Consider the following 17,282-nt stretch of genomic DNA (forward strand, 5'->3'; position numbering starts at 1 on the left):
GCTACATCCATGTTGCTTAAAGGACATGGTTTCATTCTTTTTCATGGTTTCATAGTATTCGTGGTGTATATTTAGCACATTTTCTTTATTCCATCCACCATTGATGGAAACCTAGGTTAATTCTGTGTCTTTGCTATTGTGACGAGTGCTGCAATGAACAGACAAGTACAGGTGTCTTTTTGGTAGAATGATATGTTTTCTTTTGAATATATACCCAGCAATTCCACTGCTAGTTGGTAGTTCTGTTGTAAGTTGAACGGTAGCTCTGTTTTAATTGCTTTGAGAAATTGCCAAGTTGTTTTCCACAGTAGCTTTACATTCCCACCAACAGAGTATAAGGGTTCCCTTTTCGTCACAACCTAGCCAGCATCTCTTGTTTTTTTTACTTTTTTTTTTTTTTCAGATGGAGTTCTGTTATTGTTGCCCATGCTAGAGTGCAGTGGTACGATCACAACTCACTGCAACCTCCACCTCCCGGGTTCAATGATTCTCCAGCCTCAGCCTCCCGAGTGGGTGGGATTACAGGCATGCACCACCACACCTGGCTAATTTTGTATCTTTAGTAGAGGCAGGGTTTCTACTTGTTGATCAGGCTGGTCTCGAACTCCCGACCTCAGGTGATCGGCCTGCCTCAACCTCCCAAAGTGCTGGGATTACAGGCGTGAGCCATAGCGCCCAGTCTCGACTTTTTAATTATAGCCATTCTGACTGGCATGGGATGGTATCTCATTGTAGTTTTGATTTGCATTTCTCTGATGATTAGTGGTGATAATCTTTTTTTTATATATTTGTTGGCTGCTGGTATGTCTTCATTTTAGAAGTTTCTATCATGTCTTTTGCCCATTTTTAATGTACTTGTTTGTTTATTACTTATTCAACAGTTTAAGTTCCTTATAAATTCTGGATATGAGACCCAAGGATAACTTTGGCATAAGCTTTTTTTTCACTTGTTTTCCCCTCCAGATTATTATTAATATTTTCACCATTGAGTAATAATTTTAATTTTATATATAAATTCACTAAATTTATTATATTGCTGACAATTCTAAGCAATTTGTATTCACAATACAGATTAGTGAAAAGAACTGTGTAGATAAACTCAGGCAGAGGAAATCTATGAGCAAATGAAACTTGTCTACTTTTACAAGCATTGAACTTTACAAGTATATGGAGTTCTAATATAGAGTATTCGATTATTCAAGTGACTTCCTTTCCTGATTTCTTTTGAACTTTTCATCTGAGATGCATAGGTAAATCAAGTCGTTCTAGGTTATATTATTAATGCAATCACTTAATACCTATGTTTTCCACTAAACTATAAGCAGCGTAAATGCAGAAACTATGGGGTTTTTTTATATTGCTGTCTATATATTTCTTAAAATGAAATTCTCCTGAATAAATGTTTTTAATATCCTAATGGTGAATGGCATTTAATCTAAAAAGGCAGCTGGTTGGTATTTCAACTGCAAAGACTTGGAAAGAGAATATTTTCCTTCTGTGAGTCTCCACCCAAGGGCATCACATACCAATAAGAAGTCCAAACTGGTCAATTTAGTCACATGATTTATCTCCTTGAAGGAAATAAAAAATAATTGAAGTGGTATCATTTCAGGAAAGTGGTTCAACTTTTAGCTTTTTAAGGATAAAGTTTGATGGATCAAATCACCTGAAAATCTTCTAAAGATTCCAAAGCCCATGCCATGTTTTAGAACAATTAAATCTGACTCTGGGCTGGAGTGCAGGATATGATTCCAACATGCAGACATGTCTGGGAACCACCAAACAAGAGCAGATAGCACCAATTAGCCAAAATTTCTAAACTGATGGATGCACAAATTTAATCTTCCCCAAACTAAATATAACCTCTTTCTACTAAGTCCTATGTATAATTAGCATTATATTCCTATATATATAATATAATTCTATAATATATTCTAATATATATAATATATTCCAGTATATGTAGTCACACCCAATTTAATGCTTTGCATGGCATAGTTATGCAAAGCCTAGTTCTCATGTGCAGTGGTCTGAATGTGTCCTGCAGAATTCATGTGTTTGAAGCTGAATCCCCAGTGCAATAGAGTGGACAGTTGCGGCCTAATGGGAAGTGTTTAGTTTATAAAGGGCTCTGCCCTCATAAATAGATTAATGTTGTTATGAAAAGAGCTTGCATTATTGGATTCATCCCCTTCTCTCCTTCTCAATGTGAGGATACAGTGTTTGTTCTCTCTTGCCTCCTGCCTTCTACTATGTGAGGATACAACGAGAAAGCCCACACAGGTGCCAGTGCCTTGATCTTGAACTTTGTAGCCTCCAGAACTGTGAGAAAATAAATTTCTTCTCTTTATAAATTACCAAGTCTGTCATAGCAGCACAAATAGACGAAGGCATTGTGCTTGCAGTCTGATTAATGATCTTTAAAATTGTGTAGATATCTCAACATGATGCAGCTTGTCCATGGCACTTTTGAAGATACTTTCTCTTGACACTTGTTTTGAAGCTGCGATAACCTGAAGAAAAAAAATAAAATTCTACATCAAATCAATGCAGAAGAAACCATGATATGAAGATTCCATATTTATATTTGGAACACGTATAGGTGCAACCTGTGAAACATACAAAAATCTCAGAAATTGTCTAGATCTGATATCCATTAAGGAAGAGAAATCTGGACACAGCCTACTTTACTGAGATTGATTTCAACATGGGTAGAACTTTAAGAGTCACCACTTCAAAAACAGATTTAGGACTATTTGTTTTCCTACATTTTTCTGGGACATAAACCTTGCTGTACATGATGTGCAAAGTGGTAAGCTCTACATTGACAGAAGTGAAATTCTTACATTTTGATGACTCTTTAAGGATAAATTGAAATACTTCATAGATTTCTAAAGTCTTGGCTTGGGCATGGTCATGCAGAGCACAGCGTGTTGCAATTTGGAAGTTTCAGCTAATTGGTGTTACTTGCTTTTAATTCAGCGGTTCCCAGCCTGGTCTGCACGTTGGGATCACACTCTGCATTCCATCTCAAAGTCTGATTTAATTGGTCTAGAGTGTGGCCTCAGGTTTGGAATTTTTCAAGGTCTCCAGGTGATTCTAATGTGCAGACAAATTTGAGAATCACTGCTCTAGTTCAAAGAGATTTGTTGGGTCATGGTGTGTCCCACTTTAAGCATGTATCAACTAGTGAGAGAAAAATAGAAAGGCAGGTGTTATTTGACTATGAGAGGGAGACCTCTCAATTACAACTGATTACTCCTAAGACCTTGCTTTTGTGAGTGGCATATGTACTGTATTTGGGAATCAATGGTATTATTTTCTTGTATTTGTTTTTTAGTATTTAAAATGATATATAGATATACCAGATTCTGTTTTAAAATGTTAACTGGCATTAGTTACTCTAAACCTTCTGGACTGTCTCAGTTATACTAAGTACTTCAGGATCATTTCTGAGTGCTCCTCTCCCTCTCAAATACCAGCAAGTCCTTTGGATTTTTCATAACCCTTCTCATAACAGCCTCTTTCTCTTTTGTTCTTATTGGTAACCCAGTTTGAGCTATTATGAGTTTTATTATGAGCCTATTGAAATAGCGTCCAAACCAATGTCTGATTATAATTTGTACCTTCTCTGGTCCACCACATTTTCTGGATTGTTCCTTCGAAGTCCACATTTAATCCATTTCTTCCAAGGCTCTCATACAGAATCAAGTTCAGACTTTCTGGACTGACATTCGAGGCTTTGTGCATTCTAATTTCAGCATATCAAACTGTCCTCAGTTCACATTACTCTTGTGTATGAGCTTTTGTTCTGGAGAGTTTCTGGATTACTTCTAGTTTATTTCTGCCCTTTTCCCTGTGATCAGACCAGTCCCTCTGACTAGAGTGACATTCTCAAATTCTAAATCATTTTTCCAGGGCCAGTTTTAATGCTCTTACTTCTCTGAACCTTATTTTTCTTACCTTTAAAATTGAATGAAATTTCCTTTCTTAGAAGGCTTATAGACTGAGTCCTGTCTTTAGTTTAGCAGTTATCTTCTCCTGGTTTGGAAAAGAGATATTTGAATATCCGTATCATTTTACTAGGCTGCAGACTTCTAGAGGGCAAAGACTAGATCATAAATACCTACTTGCCCTTCATACCTCCCACATACATAATCCATGCATCATGAATACTTGTTAACTTAAATGCATGGCATGTGAAAGAAATGCTTGTAAAAATAATAGGCCATTTGACGGCATCTTCTTATATTAGACTATAGTCTCTTGAATGTTTTCCCTGTATATTTCTTTTTCTTGGGTCTTTCCAGCTAGTTCTTAGGAAAGTGAAAAGCTAATAACATTGATCCCCCTTCTCACCCCTGGGAATTTGCAAGACAGAAGCAAAAAAAGAAAAATAAACAAATAAAAAAAGAACAAATACTTCTTGGGCTGCACTGAAATAAAATCTCTTCCAGCTATCTTGTAATTTTATTGCAAAGTATAAATGCCAGTTTTATAGATCCGAAAGAGAATATTTCTGCAAAATCAGCAAAACCGTATTATGAAAATATTTGTCTGAATGTATCATTGGTAATTTTAAAACAAAACTGCTCAACAGCTTGTGTTTTTTCTTTTTTAATAACTCGTGAAGGATTGCAAGCTCTCTTCTTTCGTTCTGCCCTTGTTTACCCTCCACATCAGCTACCTGACATTAAGTGAGTTGGTAACAAGGTTTTCCGTCTTCTAAGATGTGATCCTAGAAGCATTTGTCATTTGAATTTGGCTTTTAAATTCTTATTTAGAAAGCAGTAGGAAGATTTATACTGCTAAAAGTTCCTCTATGCCAAATGAAGGCACTCTTAGAGATTATTTGAAAAAAAAAAGGATGCTACTTAAGAGTATTATGAAAATGATCTCTCAATAAAGTGAAAATGGGGCAGAGTGACCATATATATATAGTTATAGGTAGCCAGAGAGCTCAATAGCTCAGGAACAAAAAAACAAACAAACAAGCAAAAACAACAACAAAGACTGGATGGCATTGCATTACACAAACAGCCATGAATTCCTGCAGTTCCTTTTATAAGGAGATAGGATCTCTCTTCTCACCTCTTCAATCTAGGCCATGCCTTGTGACTTGTTCTGATGAAAACAGTGTGAAGCGACATTGTGTACCTCATAGGCAATGCCTCGAGAGGCTGTACAGCTTCCGCTCTTGCCCCTCTTAGATTCTTTCACTTTATGATGTGAACAAAATCCTCTGAAAATGAATTTGGAGGAAAGAGACTTTATTCCAGTGAACAATTTGCAAACCAAGGAGATGCAGCCACCTGTGGTGTAAAACAAAGATACATTCCAGAGAGCAAAGGGAAGGCTCAAGTTTTGTAGCAAAGATTCCTGCCACAGTTTGCAATCAGGTCTGTTTATGTAAATAAAGGATCAAAACTTGCTTAGCTCTGATTGGTAGATACAGCTGAGCCCTGACTGGCTGAGAGAGGTGAGCGCTGATTAGTTGGTTCAGGTGAGCTCTGAAAGTCCCAAAAATAAAAAGGTGTGGGTTTCTGGGGAACTCAGAGTATGTGTGTGACCCCTTATCAGCCAATGGCCACTTGGCTCTATTTTAAATTTAGGCCCAGTTAACAACTTGAGATCTGCCTTGAAGAACTGACTCTTTCAGATTCATATTTGTTCATTGTGAATAAACCCAATCTATCCCACTTAGAAATGAGACAGCAAGTGGAGATAGAGACCCTAAACATGTGACCAACGCTGACTGGGACCGACCAGGCCCAGCTGACATACCAACTGATTGCAGGCCAGCAGTAAACTCAGCTGACACTGTGTAGAACAGAAAGAATTGGGCTCAGTGGTTTATGCCTGTAATCCCAGCACTTTGGGGGGCTGAGGCAGAAGGACTGCTTGAGGCCAGGAGTTCAAGACCAGCCTGGACAACAGAGTGAGGCCCCGTTTCTACAAAAAACTTTAAAAAGATAGCCAAGCATGTGTCATGTGCCTGTAGTCCCAGCTACTCAGGAGGCTAAAGTAGGCGAGTCTTCTGAGCCCATGAGGTCCAGGCTGCAGTGAGCCACGATTGTGCCACTGCTCTCCAGCCTGGGTGACAGAACAAGATCCTATTAAAAAAAAAAAAAGTCACAGACCTGGATTCTTCATAACAGCAAGGAAGAAGTAGCAGCACATTACAAACCAGTCCAATTTACTTATAAATTTGATTCACTATTCAGTTTTTGATTCTTGAAATGTCCATGCTGTATTACAAAAAGTCCCAAGCCACCTCTGTTCGTAGTCTATTCGTAAGTAACAAACAACTCCAAAACTTGATGGCTTACAACAACTACCTCTTCATTCAGCATTCTTTGGATCGGTGAGGTGCACTGGGCTCCATGCCCAGCCCATTATGACCTTTTTTCTAGGAGGTGACAAAGCCAAATAAATTAGCCTTGTAAAGTATAAAGAAGCGCTAACATCAACAACTATGTGTTGAATATCTATTAGGTATTCGGCAAAGTTCTAATCACTAGAATACAGAATTGGACACAACACAGAAAGTTATTTTTATTATTTGTTTATTTATTTATTTATTTATTTACTTTGAGATGGAGTCTCACTGTGTCACCCATGCTGGAATGCAAAGGCATAATCTCGGCGCACTGCAACCTGCCAGGTTCAAGAGATTCTCCTGCCTCAGCCTCCCAAGTAGCTGAGATTACAGGTGTGTGCTACCACGCCCAGCTAATTTTTTGTATTTTTTTTTTTTTTTGAGACGGAGTCTAGCTCTGTTGCCCAGGCTGGAGTGCAGTGGCCGGATCTCAGCTCACTGCAAGCCCCGCCTCCCGGGTTCACACCATTCTCCTGCCTCAGCCTCCCGAGTAGCTGGGAGTACAGGCGCCCGCCACCTCGCCCGGCTAATTTTTTTTGTATTTTAGTAGAGACGGGGTTTCACCGTGTTAGCCAGGATGGTCTCGATCTCCTGTACAGACGAGGTTTCACCATGTTCACCAGGCTGGTCTTGAACTCCTGACCTCAAGTAATCTGCCCGCCTTGGCCTTCCAAAGTGCTGGGATTACAGGCTTAAGCCACCATGCCTGGCCCAGAGAGAGATTTTAAAGAAGTTTAGTGGAGGTGAAAGAAGAAAAAAGATCTAATGTTAAACAATGTTTTAAAGGAACTTAAAACAATGAAAGCAGACTAAGGGAGGATTATTTCAGAGGCCTGAAACAGCAAATGCAATGTATGCTGTTGGAGAATATGGACATATTCATGGGACAACAAGAAAACCAGTGTGGTTGGTGTGGCATGTGAGATGATGAAAATGAAGTTGGAGAGATGATTGTGTCAAGCACTGTGTATGGTAAGGATATTGGATTTTATTCTAAAGTGTGATGGGAAGCCTCATTTGAACAGGGGCACGATATGATTAGATTTCTGGTTTAATAGGTTTACTTTTCAAAAGGATTACTCTACTATATAGAGAATAGAGTGGGGGAACTTGTATGAGAAACGGGGAGACCAGTGAGAGAGCTCTTACAGAAGGTCTGATAAGTAGCCTAATAGAAACAATTTGAGCAAGCGTGATTTTTTTTTTTTTTTTGAGATCCTAGAAATTTTGATAACTACAACATATTGTGGAAGTGGAGAGAGCATTGACTCTGGAGTTTGTATGTGTTATATAGAACTGGTTTTATATCCCTGCGATTTATGTGGTGCTAAGCAAGCTACTCCATATGTCTCAGCTTCAGTTTATTTATTTTTAAAGTGGTATCTAATTCTCTGGTTTGTTGGAAGGATTAAATATATAATATATATTATGTGCCAAGCAGAGGGCTTTGAAATATGATAGGTGCATAAGTGTTTGTTACACTTATTACCAAGTTTTTGTAAATATGTGATTAATCATTTTCTTAGTTTTAAAATAAAGGATCCAAAAGAAGAACCAAGCACCAAAATCCCAATATAATAGATGGCAGGGATTGAGGCAATAGATTAAAAATGGAGAGAATGATGGTTTCCAGCTGCATCCATGTCCCTACAAAGGACATGAACTCATTCTTTTTTATGGCTGCATAGTATTCCATGTTATATATGTACCACACTTTCTTAATCCAGTCTGTCACTGATGGACATTTGGGTTGATTCCAAGTCTTTGCTATTGTGAATAGTGCCGCAATAAACATACGTGTGCATGTGTCTTTGTAGCATGACTTATAATTCTTTGGGTATATACCCAGTAATGGGATGGCGGGGTCAAATGGTATTTCTAGTTCTAGATCCTTGAGGAATCACCACACTGTTTTCCACAATGGTTGAACTAGTTTACAGTCCCACCAACAGTGTAAAAGTGTTCCTATTTCTCCACATCCTCTCCAGCACCTGTTGTTTCTTGACTTTTTAATGATTGCCATTCTAGCTGGTGTGAGATGGTATCTCATTGTGGTTTTGATTTGCATTTCTCTGATGACGAGTGATGATGAACATTTTTTCATGTGTCTGTTGGCTGTATAAATGTCTCAGCAAACTACTATCACAAGAACAGAAAACCAAGTACTGCATGTTCTCACTTATAGGTGGGAATTGAACAATGAGATCACTTGGACACAGGAAGGGGAACGTCACATACCGGGACCTATTGTGGGGAGGGGGGAGGTGGGAGGGATAGCATTAGGAGATATACCTAATGTAAATGATGAGTTCATGGGTGCAGCACACCAACATGGCACATGTATACATATATAACAAACCTGCACGTTGTGCACATGTACCCTAGAACTTAAAGTATAATAAAAAAATAAAAAATAAATAAAATAAAAATGGAGAGAATGTAGAACCCTAATTCAATATTTTTGATACTTCTTGAAGCTTGCTGGAAATATTTTTACATAAGGGAATGCTGAAACACAGAAAGTAAGTGACCCATTTCTTCTTCATTTTGGCATTCCCAGTATTATAGCATATTTATTCATTTCAGTTTACTAACCAATGTGGCCCCCTTTTATCAATTATGCATCGTATTAGTCTGCTCTCATGCTACTAAATAAAGACATACCCAAGACTGGGTAATTCGTAAAGGAAAGAGATTTAATGGACTCACAGTTCCACATGGCTAAGGAAGCCTCACAATCATGGCAGAAGGCGAAGGAAGAGCAAAGTGACGTCTTACATGGTGGCAGGCAAGAGAGAGCACGTGTGTGGGGAAACTCCCCTTTATAAAACCACCAGATCTCATGAGACTTATTCACTATCACAAGAACAGCGTGGGAAAGATTCACCCCCATGATTCAATTACCTCCCTCAAGTTCCCTCCCATGACACATGGGAATTATGGGAGCTACAATTGGAGATTTGGGTGGGGACACAGTCAAACCATATCATGTATATATTTGTAGGTTGTTTTAAAAAATTGATTTGCTTTAAAGATATGTTTTCTCTTTATTACTGTTCTTTTTCTCTTCACATGTTCATCATTCCTCAAAACAATGCCATAAACTTTGAGGGTGAGACAAACTAAGACAATATGAAATCTATTGTAATTTTGTTTTTGACTCTTAGTATCATGCATCCTGTTTTTTAAAAAGGTTTTATTGTGTAAGATGTGAAAAAGTTGATTATGAGAATTTTTTACCCAAAAATAAATACGTAAAGAGAGAGTCCATTAACGTTTAGCTATACATTGTTTTACCATTTTGAAATATTATGAGTTTGAAAATAATTGCCCAACATAGCATGTCCTCTTTACCTGTCCTTCCTGTTAAGTTTTTAAAATGCAATCCCAGAATTTCAATTACATATATATGATTTCATTTTAGAGGTAGCTGTTAATCCCATGAGACAGAAATATATTTGGATACTAGGTTTACTATTAAAAGTAACAGTATTTTCATAAAATTAGGTTGATTAAATATTCTCTTTATTCTCTTTAGGGTAATAATTCTCTATGTTAGCATAATATATGCTATTAATGGTCAGATTAATTTATTTGATTGCTACTCTTTCTATGCTTGTTCTGTTTGAGACGTATTTTCATAATTAAAGTGATATGCTTAGAGGCACATACAAAATTCAGTAAAAAGGGAGTTTTCAGAATATCATTTATTTGTAAAACTGTTTTCCAATATTAGAGGCTATAGAACATTGCTCACTCTGTAAAGTCTGGTTTGAGATCTCTAATGTTTGAGGAGAATTCATGCTTCTATTAATGTTAATAGCATAAGAATGTAGAATGCCTGATTTTTGTTGTTGTTGTTGTTGTTGCCATGGTTTATGATCATGTGATACACACAACATTTCTGTCAAGGACAGGTTACATATATGACAGTGACTCAATATTTTTACTGTGACTTTTCTGTTTAGATACACAAATCATTACCATTGTGTTACAGCTGCTTACAGATTCCAGTACAGTAACCTACTTTACAGATGTGTAGCCTAGAACAGTAGACCATACCACATAGCCTAGGTGTGAAGTAGATTATACCATCTAGGTTTGTGTAGGTACACTCCATAATGTTTGTACCATGATGAAACTGCCTAATAACACATTTCTCAGAAACTTGTCATTAAGCAACTCATGACTGTTTTTGTTAACAAATGTGATGTCTAATAGCATTTTATAGTTTCCAAAATACATTCACATGTTTTTCTCAAGTAGACATTAACTCCAGTGTGGTGACACTAGTTTTATTCTAACTTCTGTTTTGTAATCTTGAAGATAGAGGCTAGGAAAGTTATCTTTATTTTCAAAATGGTGTGCAGAGGGGTAACGTAGTATTAGATTCTAACTATATGGCAAACGACATCAAACCTCCTAGAAAAAATCCATTTACAGCTGATTAATTGCTTGTTAATCACTTCCTGAATCTGGGAGGCTAAGATTTTAAAGACTTGGAGGAGTTAGAAACAAAGAAAAAATACTAAAGAAAAGTTTCGTTCTCTGACATTAAATGAGTAATAGTATTTTAAAAATCTGACTCATTAGAAGTATATTAGGCAAGATGTGGTGGCTCACGCCTGTAATCCCAGCACTTTGGGAGGTCGAGGCGGGTGGATCACTTGAGGTCAGGAGTTCAAGACCAGCCTGGCTAACATGGTAGAACCCTATCTTTTCTAAAATACAAAAATTAGCTGGGCATGGTAGTGCGTGCCTGTAATCCCAGCTACTCCAGAGGCTAAAGCAGGAGAATCGTTTGAACCCGGGAGGCGGAGGTTGCAGTGAGCTGAGATGGCATCACAGCACTCCAGCCTGGGTGACAGAGTGAGACTCTGCCTCAAAAAAAAAAAAAAAAAAAAAAAAAAAAAAAGGTATATTATTACCTTTCACTGGGAATACCAGACTAAACAGTAACAGTTACTTTAGAAATGAGATTATTGGCCAAGTAGTTACAAGTAGGTAGAAAGAAAATACCCAGTTTTTCCACAGAAGTTGATTATGTGAAATTCTTAACTGAGTTATAATTTTTAGAAGTTGATTCTGAGTAAATTTTTGCAAAATTCTTTTAAAATTATAAATAGAAGTCAGTTATCAGTTTTTTTGCTAAGAAATAGATCAAGACAAATAACTGGATTTTTCCAAAAGCCTCCTTATATTAGAAAGCTTGAGTGGCAATTCTGATTAGTACTAGAAAATGACATAGGTTTTTGAAAGTAATATATCTGGCATCTGGGGCTTTTTTACAAATCCAAACTTAATAAAACTTAACTGTTTGTATGTTCTGTGGAATAAAACTGTGCCCCCCATCCACTCCAAATGCATAGGTTGAAGCCCTAGGCCCCGGTGTGACTGTATTTGGAATCAAGGCCTTTAGGAAGTAAGGTTAAATGAGACTATAAGGGTGGGGCCCTAATCCCATGAGATTTGTGTTCCTATAAGAGGAGGAGAAGACTCCAGGGAACTCTCTCTCCATCTCCTGAGGACACAGGGAGAAATCAGCCCTTTACAGGCCAGAAAGAGAGCCCTCAATGAAAACAGAATCAGCTGGAACCTCGATCTCAGACTTCTAGCCTCCAGAACTGTGAGACATAAATTTCTGTTGTTTAAGTCATCCAGTCTGTTGTACATTGTTATGGTAGCAGTATGTTATGTTAAGGCAGTATGCAAACAGTACCCAATTTCCAGCCCTGTTAAATGTAGAACAGAAATTTCCATCTTTTACAAAGGGTGAATTTTTTTTAATTATTAGAACATTTTAAGGCCCTCCATACCATAGTTGTTTATTTCCAGTGGATTGGAAAATCACACTATCAAGAATTAACAGAAAAAATCAGTGGCTCTGAAAAATGAACATGCATTTTACCCACCACAATTATATTGTGTATTTGAAAGATAGTTGTGCACATATACGCAAGACCCATAATTTATTCCATTTATGTAGATAATGCATAGGGTCTCCGAGATTCTTACATTCCCTGCAACATGTTCGTGAATTTTGCTTCCAAGTTTGGGGGCAATCTACAATTTATCAATGAGGATGATTGTGTACCAGTGGAACTGATACCAGTACTAACTGTAACTAGCTACCTGCACTAGCTATTCAAATACATGCTTTTATCTCTCTTAGTGAGGACCACTTAAATCAGGCAAATGGTCTTCTGATCTATACCTAGCAATCACTTTCTATTTGCCCTGTGGCCAAAAGATCTTAGAAGCTTAGTTAAAAGGCATTCCATGAGAGATCTAGTTCAACTCCTTCCTACACAGACTAAAGCCCAGAACTTACAGTGGCTATTTAGAGTCAGAACCTGTACTTCAGCTCAAATCTCCTCTGAGCTACATTATTTTAATGTTAATTTTATGTATTTTAGTAGAAATCACATACATATTGTAAATATTTTTTTTGAATCACACTTTTTGTTGAGTTTGTGAAGCCTTCAGAAATCCCTTGTAAGTTGGCAGTGCACCTAACTCTGCCTCAGATTCTTTCTGGCATCTTCTATCTCATCACTCTATGCCTGGGAATAGTCTATGGGGCTCATTCTTCAAAAGATTCAAGGTTTGTATCAGGAAGTAGATAAATAAAGGTGTAGCATACCCAAGTAAAAAATACATTCTATTTCATTTAGTAAATGAACCAACATAAACACATACTAATATACCTCAAAATGCCTGTAGATCTAGGCAAGCACTTAACTGTGCTGTGTTAATTTTGTTATGAATTTGAAAGATCACAAGGGTATTGTGCTTTCATGGCCATATAGCTCACCCAACTCAGCATAGCAGAGAGGACAATCTCATCTATGAGAGAGATTGTTACTGGGAAAATGGAAACTGTTTTATAATGGAAATACCGCTGGAATCCTATCTTTAATGTATTGTACAGTATTCTGACCTCACAGTAAATTCACACACATACACACCCCACTCTACTACATTTTTAGGAGGGTCACTTAACGTTTCTGAAGGACACGCCTAGAATCCCAGCATGTTGGGAGGCTAAGGCGTGCAGATCACGAGGTCAGGAGATGGAGGCTAACATGGTGAAACCCCATCTCTACTAAAAACACAAAAACATTAACCGGGCGTGGTAGCACGCACCTGTAGTCCCAGCTACTCAGGAGACTGAGGCAGGAGAATCACTTGAACCCGGGAGGCGGAGACTGCAGTGAGCCGAGATCGCACCACTGCACTCCAGCCTGGGCGACAGAGCAAGACTCCGTCTCGAAAAAAATAAAAAAATAAAATAAAATAAAGAATAAAATAAATCATACCTAGAAAAGTCAAAGATATTGCTAGAGGGATAGACCATGTTGCAAATAGATCAAGTAGGTGAAAATTCTTGGGGAATTGTGAAGATATGGGTAAACAACTGTAACAACACAGAAAAAATGTGCGTAATGAGAGCTGGTGCAATAATCTGATATAACCAAGAGAAGACAGATGGATTGATTTAAATTATTCTGACACTCTATCAGTAAACTGAATTGTGCACCATGTAATTGTTCTTAGTGTCTGAAGAAGGTATTAATGTAGTATTTGTTGATGGGTACTGAAGTCTATTCAAAGCTAATATGTAATTGTTCTGATCATGCTGAAATTGGGCTTGATTTAAGGATGCTGAGTACTTTATATTCTGTTCTTAGGCTTTTCAAATGTGTTTAAATAACATTCATTTAATATAATTCTTTAGCAACCCAGTGAAAGAAAGCTAAATACTATCATTCACTTTTTGCTGATAAAAAAAATTAATGTGACTTAATTATCTGCCCACATCTCACTCCCTATAGGTCACCTTCTAAGGTAATTGAAAAAGGTGGAGATTCAAGGGTGGAACCTTTATCTCACATTGCTTTCAATGAGGTCTGTTTCCAACCCAGCTAGGAGTTGTTACTCATTCCACTGGTCAGCTCTTTAAGTCCAAGACCCCTGCCTTTTTCTGTATGATTTTACTTCTGGCAAAAGAGGGAATCTATGTGCAGGAAAGGCCACACTGAAATGAACTGAATGGATAACTGACCTCACTAAAGTGACAGCTCGTTAGGGACCAAGCCAGTGAGAACCAGAGATCAGTTCTCCTGTCTGCAAGTTTAATGTCTTCAACCACAGGCTATCTTCCTCCTCACCTTGGTTCCTTCCTGATCTACCCACAACTATGTCAGAATGTAGCTGTGTGTCCAGTTTACTGTCTATATAAATGAGTGAAAAAAGGAGATGGTTTGGTGATGTTTCTGTAAAACACTTACAACAAAAAAATCACTTTATAAAGATTTGAACTCCAATCTCTCATTCCAAGTTTAGCAGAAATGAACATTTTACTGCATTTCTCTTAATGCTGATTTTGTTTATGGCAATTAGTAAAAAAAAAAAATTGCATTCTACAGCAGTTAAGTTATCGAAGCTAGTACCCGAAAGAAAAGGTAATGGAAATTTACATATCACCTGTTTCACAGAGTAATTTTAAGTTATTGACCTTGAATCTCCATATTGAGTATCTGATCTATGGTATGTTAAAGGATTCTTTTTTGAGAACTTTACAACATACTTATGATAGAAATTCTATAGAACTGTTTACTGTGTGTAGCATATGGCCTTGTGTCTCTTGATCTATGTTGGCGGTTTGATTCAAAAAATCAACAATACCCTTGAGCATCTTCACATATTTTCTAAAGCTTTATATAAAGAAAAAGAAGAAAGTGGTTTGCATATAATGTGTTTATTGTAAAAAATCCAAATAATACAGATGAGAGGGAGGAGAATGCTTCTAAATTCTGTCATCTGGAATTAACCAGTCAATATATGGTAAATATCTTCTACTCATATCTTTAGGCAAATTTTCAGAGAGGGTGGAGAAAAATAGGTGAGTAGAAATATGCACATTCATATTTGAATAGCTGTAATTTTGTAAAATTGAGATTATAGCGTGAGTGCTGAAAAATAAAAATAAAATTCTAAGCTTCTAACCAGCTGAATTGACCCATTTTGGCCAAGAGGACCTCAGAGAAACCTTAACAGCTGAGTTCCCGGCTGTGGTGGGATGGAAGGTCAGTCATGCCTCAGTGCACCCCTTCCTTATTAACCCTTAACCAGAATTCTTTCCAAGGAGTAAGCAGAAATCAGCTCTGGAACACAATAAACAGATGACTCGTTCCTTTATCACCCTTAGCCAGTCATCTGAGGCAGCCACGGGACTCCCCCTCCCACTTTGCTGTTTCCACATTACCACTTGCCAGTTTCCCGGTGCAACCCTTCCCAAAACTAGACTGCCACGTCTGGACAGGTTTCCGCTGACTCAAGGAGGATGCCCAGTGAGAGTTTTGGTGTCCTTGGCTTCACCTTTCGATGTCAGGGGGGCCAGATCTCTACCCTTGGATCATGCTAACAGCATTTTTTGTACATGTGACCCTTGAAGAGGCACAAAGCTCAATTGCACTTGTGCGTGTTTTGCCTTTCATAAATACTCAGGACTCCTCCTGTAGCTTATTGAATATGTATACTCAGCTACCCTGATTAACATAAATCCCGGTGTTGCTCTCGACTTTTGCTGGAGGATACCCTTCCCATTGCAGGGTGGCCAGACTGTAGCTTGCAGGAGCTGCCTTGCAGAAGGACTGGTAGCTCCCAGCTGGTTTGTGAGTGGACTATTTGGAATGCAATGTGAGATGAAGATCCTATCCCCTCCCTCACCTTTCCCAATTTTATTAGAATTTGGAAAGGAGAAATAAAACTTTCTTTCCAAATTTATGAACCTCATGATTCTTCAGTTGACAATACTATGTTTGAGGAAAATCATGGGCTTTCAGTGCCTGGCATACAACCTGAAGGCCACTAGTTTCAGACTTTTACCTTAAACGGTTACCTAAAACATTAACATTTTGAGTTTACTATTTTTAAAACTATATTTTTATACTTTCAGATTTGTCTGTTAATTGCCTGCTATGAAACATTAGATAGTTATTTTTATATTTTCATGGTTGATAGTAATGGCATTCTGATTTATAACCATAATAGTGAAATTGTCCTTTTTCCCTTTACATAATTTTCATGGATACAGTGCTCACCCATCAGAAGATTTGCTATAGTTTCTCTCTTCCCATAGATAGCCACATGCTGAATACAGCTAATAGTTATAGAATTTTTTATTACAGGTGCATTGATTCACCCATTGGTTGATTCAGTGTATAATTAGGCATTACATTTTTAAGAAGTTCTTATTGGTGGCATATTCTCTGTATATTTGTATGTATTAAAAATATATTTGTTTCCTATATATTTAAATTACAACTTAACTGAACAGAAAAATTCTTGAGTCACAACTTTATTCTCTGAGATTGTATAAACATTGTTAATATCAGATGTTATGGAGAGGTACCAGGTACAAACTTATTGAATTTTTTTCCTCCATATAGATAGCTCAATTTCTTTCTAGATGCCTATAAGACTTCCTTGTTTAATGTATTGGAAACCTCATTAGGAAATTTTGTGGTACTCAAAATTCTATGGCAGATTTTCTTAAGACATGATGTGGAAATTCAAGTCTTTATCTCGGAAAAATATTTTTCTAATATATCATTAATTTTTTTTTTCTACAACAACTACATATGCACCTGATCTCCTTTCTGTTCCCCTGCAATTTCTGTGCTGACTTTTGTCTTGTCAGCTTGAGATGCCACAACAAAATACGATAGGCTCAGCGGCTTAAAGAACAAAAGTATTTTTTCTCACAGTTCTGGCAGCTAAAGGTCCTAAATCAAGGTGCCAGCTGTTTGGGTTCTTAGTGAGGGCTCCCTTTCTGGCTTATAGACAGCCTTCCTGCTGTATTCTCATATGAGAGGAAAAGAGAGAATTAAAAAGAGAG

General features: G+C 37.5%; 1 protein-coding gene across 1 annotated transcript in view; it reads left to right on the forward strand.

Annotated features, from left to right (window-relative positions):
- The window catches only part of PLXDC2 (plexin domain containing 2), a 468,121-nt gene that overhangs the window by 209,022 nt on the left and 241,817 nt on the right, over nt 1-17,282 (forward strand). The window lies entirely within an intron of this gene.

Source organism: Macaca thibetana, chromosome 9 (genome assembly GCF_024542745.1).
Source record: "Macaca thibetana thibetana isolate TM-01 chromosome 9, ASM2454274v1, whole genome shotgun sequence".
NCBI lineage: Eukaryota > Metazoa > Chordata > Mammalia > Primates > Cercopithecidae > Macaca > Macaca thibetana.